A 6,285-nucleotide genomic window follows, 5' to 3' on the forward strand; every position below is an offset into this window, starting at 1 on the left:
TGTTTAAGTCTTCTGTATGTCAAAATAAGAGAATAGATATAAATATATACATAAATATATAATAGAAATAGAATAGAAATAGAATAGAAATATAATAATAACTTTTTAGTTGTCCTATCAGTTACTGAGAGAGTTGGTGAATTTACCCTCTGTGACTGCAGATTTATCTTAATTTTCTGCTTAGTTTTTGTTTCATATATTTGAAAGTCATCCATACACACACACATACACACACACGCAATTTTCATGATGAATTAAACCTTTCAAGATAATGAAATATATCTTATTAAATTTCCTTAATGGTAACAGCCACACCGGCTTTCACATGATTATGTTTTGCACTGTAAAATTCTTTCATCCTCTCCTCTTTTTTTTCCCTTAATATTTAATGTGCATTTGTTTTAAAAAGCATACCATTGTTAAAAAATAAATAAACAAATAAATAAATAAATAATAAAAGCATACCATTGGTTCCTACATCTGTATTTGTATCCAGTCTCCCAGTCTTGCCTTAAATCGGAAGTTTTAGGTCCATTTACAGTTAATCTATTTTTTTAAACAGTTGGGTTTAGCTCTTGCACTTTATTCTCTATTTCTGTTAACCTATTCCACTTTTTATTTCTTTACAAATGCGTATTTTGCCTAATTTAGTATTATTATTGTGTACTGTCTTAAAATCAATCAATTCTTTATTGGCTTTTTTGCTATGTATCTTTATATTATTTTTAATGGTTGCTGAAGAGATTGAAGCATTAAATTCTTTTTGTGTCTTTCATACTTTGTGCTATTTTTGTCATATATATTATTTATACATATCTTTTTAACCCCAACATATATATTTATGCTATTGTTTTTCTTGTACATTTGTTGACTTTTATCAGTAAAGTTGCAAGGAATGTATGAAAAAGTCTATTAAAACTTTCTCAGTTCCAATACTTTTTGTCACATTTGCCTTATAATTTCTCTATATCATTTATGGATAGATAGTATGTGCCAAAATTTTAAGTGTCTCAAATTCGAAAAAATCTTGTTCACTTAAGGAAAAGAAACACAAATTGGAATGACAATATGGAAAAGCTGGTTTGGCAGTATATTCCTGGTGTCATCTTAAGATTATTTAAATCTATGACTTCCTTTAAAACAAGGATGACATCTTATAAATCACTGTCAATAGCTGGGGTCTAGCATAATATCTAACATCTAATAACCACAGTTTGAATGTTTGTAAAATCAAATATTTGTAAAGTTTAATCAAACTTTAAAAATATTCTCTGTATTAATAGTGAACATTTATTGAAGATTTATAAACCATTATTTGATAATGGTGTTTATCAAGCATTATTCTCATTTACTATGTAATTAAAGCCATGTGACAACACAATGAAATATGTACATAGAATATTCCTATTTTACAGAAAAACAAATCAATACATAGAAATTTTTTTTTTCAAAATACACAGTTGATAAGTGGCAAAGGCAAGAATCAAAGCAAGCATACTTTTGATACATTTCTTAAATTGCCTTTCAGTATACTAAAATATATTACATACCTCTTGACTAATGAAATACTAAGTTTCTGCTTAGATCATGCATTGCAAACTTGTATTATGGTCTGTTATTTCTTTTTTTTTTCACTGTTCAAAATTTATTTGGTATTTTAGTTGGTATGACAGATAGTTGGTTGCATTGTCTCTTTACATTATATGGCAATGTACACTATATTCTGACATATATAGTACACAAAATAAGATCCTTTAGAAGAATTATGCACAATACATGCAATATTGAATTTATACATTGGATTCCAGGATGTGACTGAAGAAAAAAAAATGGACTAGGCACGTTGGGTATTGAGGTGAAGGAATCAGAAGTTACAAAACACAGTAAATACACTGGTTTGAGGAGTAACTGCAGCATATGTGACATTGGCAGTGGTGCCTCTGAGATAGTAAAACTATATTACATTAACCAATTTAGGACTACACAAGACAGGTATCATCCAGCATCAGGATATAACTGCAGGGTTTTGTGAACCATTCCCATTTGTAACTTTAGGAAACTGATGTTTTTCTTAGGCCATTTTAATATTACTACTTGAGTGACAGGTCAGATAATAAGGACAATATACACAACCTCCAACTAAAATCTTGTAGTCTAGACAGTGACATGGAACATTAGAAAATTTTAAAACTGCAGCTCCTTTTGGATTCCCCACAGTGTATCTGCACTCTCATTCAAACGGACCTCTTCCTCAGGAGTTAGAGTCACCTTCACAGCATCGAAGATTCCATTCTGTCTCAAGATGCAAGGAACACTAAGGAGGACATCTTTTATTCTGTAGAGACCCTTAATCATGGTAGAAATTGGATGCACCCGCCAAGATTCTTCATTATACTTTCTACTTTCTGCCAAATCTGCCACATCTGTCCAATGGCCCAGGAAGTGTAGCCTTTCAGTTTGATCACCTCATAGGCACTGTCAACCACCTGTTTGTGAAACTCTTTCCACTGTTCCTCATCTGCATCAGTGCCTAAGGGTGCATTCTTCGGAGAGACACCAGCAACATTTACTCCACTCCATACAGGCATACTGGAGTCTCCATGCTCTCCAAGGACCCACCCATGACAGCTTAATGGGTGAACTCCCAGCCTTTCCCACATTAGGTAATGGAACCGGGCTGAATCCGGATTGCAACTACTTCCAATAACGTGGTTTTTGGAACAGCCATTTATCTTCCAAGCCACATAGGTCAAGTTATCCACTGGATTGGAAACAATAAGCAACTTGCAGTTTGGGCTGTATTTGACAATATTAGGAATGATGAATGTAAAGATGTTCACCTTAAGCTGGACCAAACTAAGACAACTTTCTCCTTCTTGCTGACATGCCCCAGCCATGATAATAACCAGTTTGGAGTTTGCAGTCACATTATTATCTTTGCCAGGGACAATTTTTGGTGTTCTAAGGAAAAGGCTGCTGTGCTGGAGATCCATCATCTCTCCCTTCAATTTGTCTTTCATGACTTCAACAAGAGTGAGTTCACCTGCCAAGTCCTTCATTAATACTGGTGGCACAAGCCATGCTGACAGCACGAACCCCAACAACTGTAATCTTATTCTGGGGGATATGATCTTCCTTAAGAAGATTCTGAATCAGCTGATCCTTGATCGTTGCCATTTTGGACTTAGAACCAAAAGGAATCGGGAGTGCACGTTGGGTGGTGAGTGGCAGCAGCGGCTCCAACTCCTAGTCTATTATTTCTAAAAACAAAATTGAAAGGTGCCTGGCTGACTCAGTTGGTGGAACATGAGACTCTTGATATCAGGGTTGTGGATTTGAGCCCCCAGTTGGGAGTAGAGATTTCTTAAAAATAAAATATTCGAAAATAAATAAAGGGGCTCCTGGGTGACTCAGTTAAGCATCTACCTTCAGGTCATGATCCCAGGGTCCTGGAATGGAGCCCTATGTTGCACTCCCTGCTCACCAGAGTCTGCTTCTCCCTCTCCCTCTGCCCTTCCCCTTGTTGGTGTGCACTCTTGCTCTCTCAAATAAATAAATAAAATATTTAAAAACAAATAAAAATGAAATTGACTCTCAGGAATAAAATGTCAGAGATCTTGCTGTATCATTGATGGATAGATAGATGGTATTGTTCTGGTAGAGAAGAGGCACAATCTTTAGGCAAATGGAAAGCCTGGGTTCAGGTTATGGAATAGTCCAGTGGAACCATGAGCAACAGTTAGCCAATACCTTAGTTTTCTCATCAGGAGAATGACTTAGTAATAATAACTAAGCATTGGATTGCTGACAAGGTTAAATTAACTAATATAACTAAAGCACTTAAAACAGCACTTGGTATAGAGTCAGTGCTACCTGTATATATTAATTGGCAGTGTATATGATATAACACATCTAATTGGCTAACAAAGGAAAATTTATTTTATTTTATTTTATTATTTTTTTAAAGAAGAGAACTTTCTTTTATTTTTTTAAGATTTTATTCATTTATTCATGAGAGACACAGAGAAAGAGGCAGACACATAAGCAGAGGGAGAAGCAGGCTCCATGCAGGGAGCCCGATGTAGGACTCGATCTCAGGACCCCGGGATCACGACTTCAGCCAAAGGCAGACGCTCAACCACTGAGCCACCCAGGTGCCCCCAACGGAAAATTTATAAGCAAATACTAGCTGAATATAAAGACTCATTATGAATCTAATGAAGAAAATTTTAATGTTTAAAATCTTTAGAATTATGGTAATAGATGTGTAACATACTTAGGAACTTCATATTGATGACAAAAATATGTTAGTTATAGAATGAATACTATAATACGATGACCATATATCCCAATTTTCTTGGATAGTCTTAGTTTTTGTATGTTACTCTGAGGAATATGTTAATAGCACCTACTTTTACTCTAAAAACTATCTTGGCTTAGATACTAAAGTATGTGCTTACCTTAGTTATTACATTTCTTAATCTCCATGTTAGCTTATAAAATGGGAAATGCCAACCTTCATAACTTAAATCAAATAAGAAAAAAAATACCAGCAAAACTTTAACAACTCTCCAAATGTAAACATTAAATTTCCTACTCATATTTACTGTGCCCAGTCTTTCAATTTACATGTAATATTATATGACTGGAAGTAAAATGGTCTTTTAAAAATCCCAAGGAGTATTACTATGGAGATTACGAAGGAGAAATATATGTATAAACATACATACATACACATATATGTATATATACATCATTACCATGATGTATAGAGAAATACTATTCTCAAAGGAAGGCATTTACATTTTGATTCTCTTCAGTTCAATACTTTGTTAAAAGCAACCCACGAAAAAGAGATCTATATGACTACTTCCCCTTCTTCCAAATTCACTTACTCCATAAGCCAAGTGTTTTTGTTTTTGTTGTTCTTATTTTACTATTTTGGCTTTTATTTTTTTCAATAAGAAATGAAGACAAAAAAAAAAAAAGAAATGAAGACAGACCAGATTTGTTTTCCTAAAAAGCAATTTTAAAGCAAAGAATGTCCATTATATTTCTGTAGTAAAAATCGTCAGTCTGTTTACAAAGAGTTACTTCTTGGTTTCTATTACATGCATATTGGACCACTTAATGTTACCTCACATGTCAAAACAGAACTAACTTTGTTTTTTTGTTTCTTTCAAAATATAGAACACTGAACAAATTTATGTGTCATCCTGTGCAGGGGCCATGCTAATCTCTGCATTGTTTTAGTTTTAGTATATGTGTTGCTGAAGTAAGCACAAAAACAAAACTACTTAAAAAAAAATATTTCCCCTATTATTCAAATTGGATATTAATCTGTCTACAGTTTCACTGATCATTTTGTCATCCTCTCTCATCTTCTATTAAGCCTATTTAATGAATTTTTCATTTCAAGCATTGTAATAGTCCCTTCTAGAATTTCAACATAATTATTTTTACATTAACCATATCAATGCTAGGATTCTAAATCTATTCAATTATTTTAATCTTGGTTTCACTTATGTTATTGATTGTATTTACAACAGGGAATATAAAATTTTTATCTGTTAATTTCAATATTGGAAACATCTGAGTCATCTCTGGGCTTGTTTTTTTGTTTGTTTTGTGTGGTTAGGTTTTTTTTTTTTTTTTTTTTTTTTTTTTTTTTAATCTTGAACAATGGCTGTCATTTTCCTGTGTCTTTATGTGTTAAAAAACTTTATATTTATTTTGCTTATCAGTGAATATACATTATAAAGACTCTGAATTTTGTTATCTGTCTTTTAACAGTGTTGAGTTTTGTTCCAGAAGTCAGATAAATTAAAAACTGATCCTTTTTGTCTGGAGATACATCAGATAAGTCTGTTTCAGTTTTGCTCTTTGTTCTCAATGAGTCCCTTAATTCTGGGACACAGTCTCTTCTAAGCATGGACCTTTTGGAATGCTTTTAAATGAAACCTCAGAGTGTGCACTTTGCTTCCCTAACTTGTGCTATTCAAACTCCAAACTCTTTCTCTTCTGCCCTGGTGGCCAGCAGAAATATCAGCTTTTTAAACCTTCTACCGCTTGCTTTCCTTTGGAATACTGTGAATCTTTCCAAACCAAGCACTATTCATGGGGCATTCATAGTTTTGAGGGGTGTTTATATCCAGATGTAAGGCACAATCCTCTGTAGCTCTTTGTATTCCAGGACTTTCTTAGTTTATATCTGCTTTGGGACCTCTGAATTTTGTTATTTGATATATCATATCAATAAGCTAATCTTCTGTATTTTGAGGTGCC

General features: G+C 33.4%; 1 non-coding gene and 1 pseudogene across 1 annotated transcript; both read right to left on the reverse strand.

Annotated features, from left to right (window-relative positions):
- Positions 1–2,184: 2,184 nt before the first annotated feature.
- Positions 2,185–3,212, reverse strand: LOC140616450 (L-lactate dehydrogenase A chain pseudogene; annotated as a pseudogene).
- A 1,968-nt stretch (positions 3,213–5,180) lies between these two features.
- LOC140616682 (U6 spliceosomal RNA) lies at positions 5,181–5,283 on the reverse strand. Its single transcript, XR_012017085.1, has one exon. It is a non-coding gene; the product is annotated as a U6 spliceosomal RNA (small nuclear RNA).
- Positions 5,284–6,285: the final 1,002 nt, after the last annotated feature.

This window comes from Canis lupus, chromosome 24 (genome assembly GCF_048164855.1).
Source record: "Canis lupus baileyi chromosome 24, mCanLup2.hap1, whole genome shotgun sequence".
In the NCBI taxonomy this organism is placed as follows: domain Eukaryota; kingdom Metazoa; phylum Chordata; class Mammalia; order Carnivora; family Canidae; genus Canis; species Canis lupus.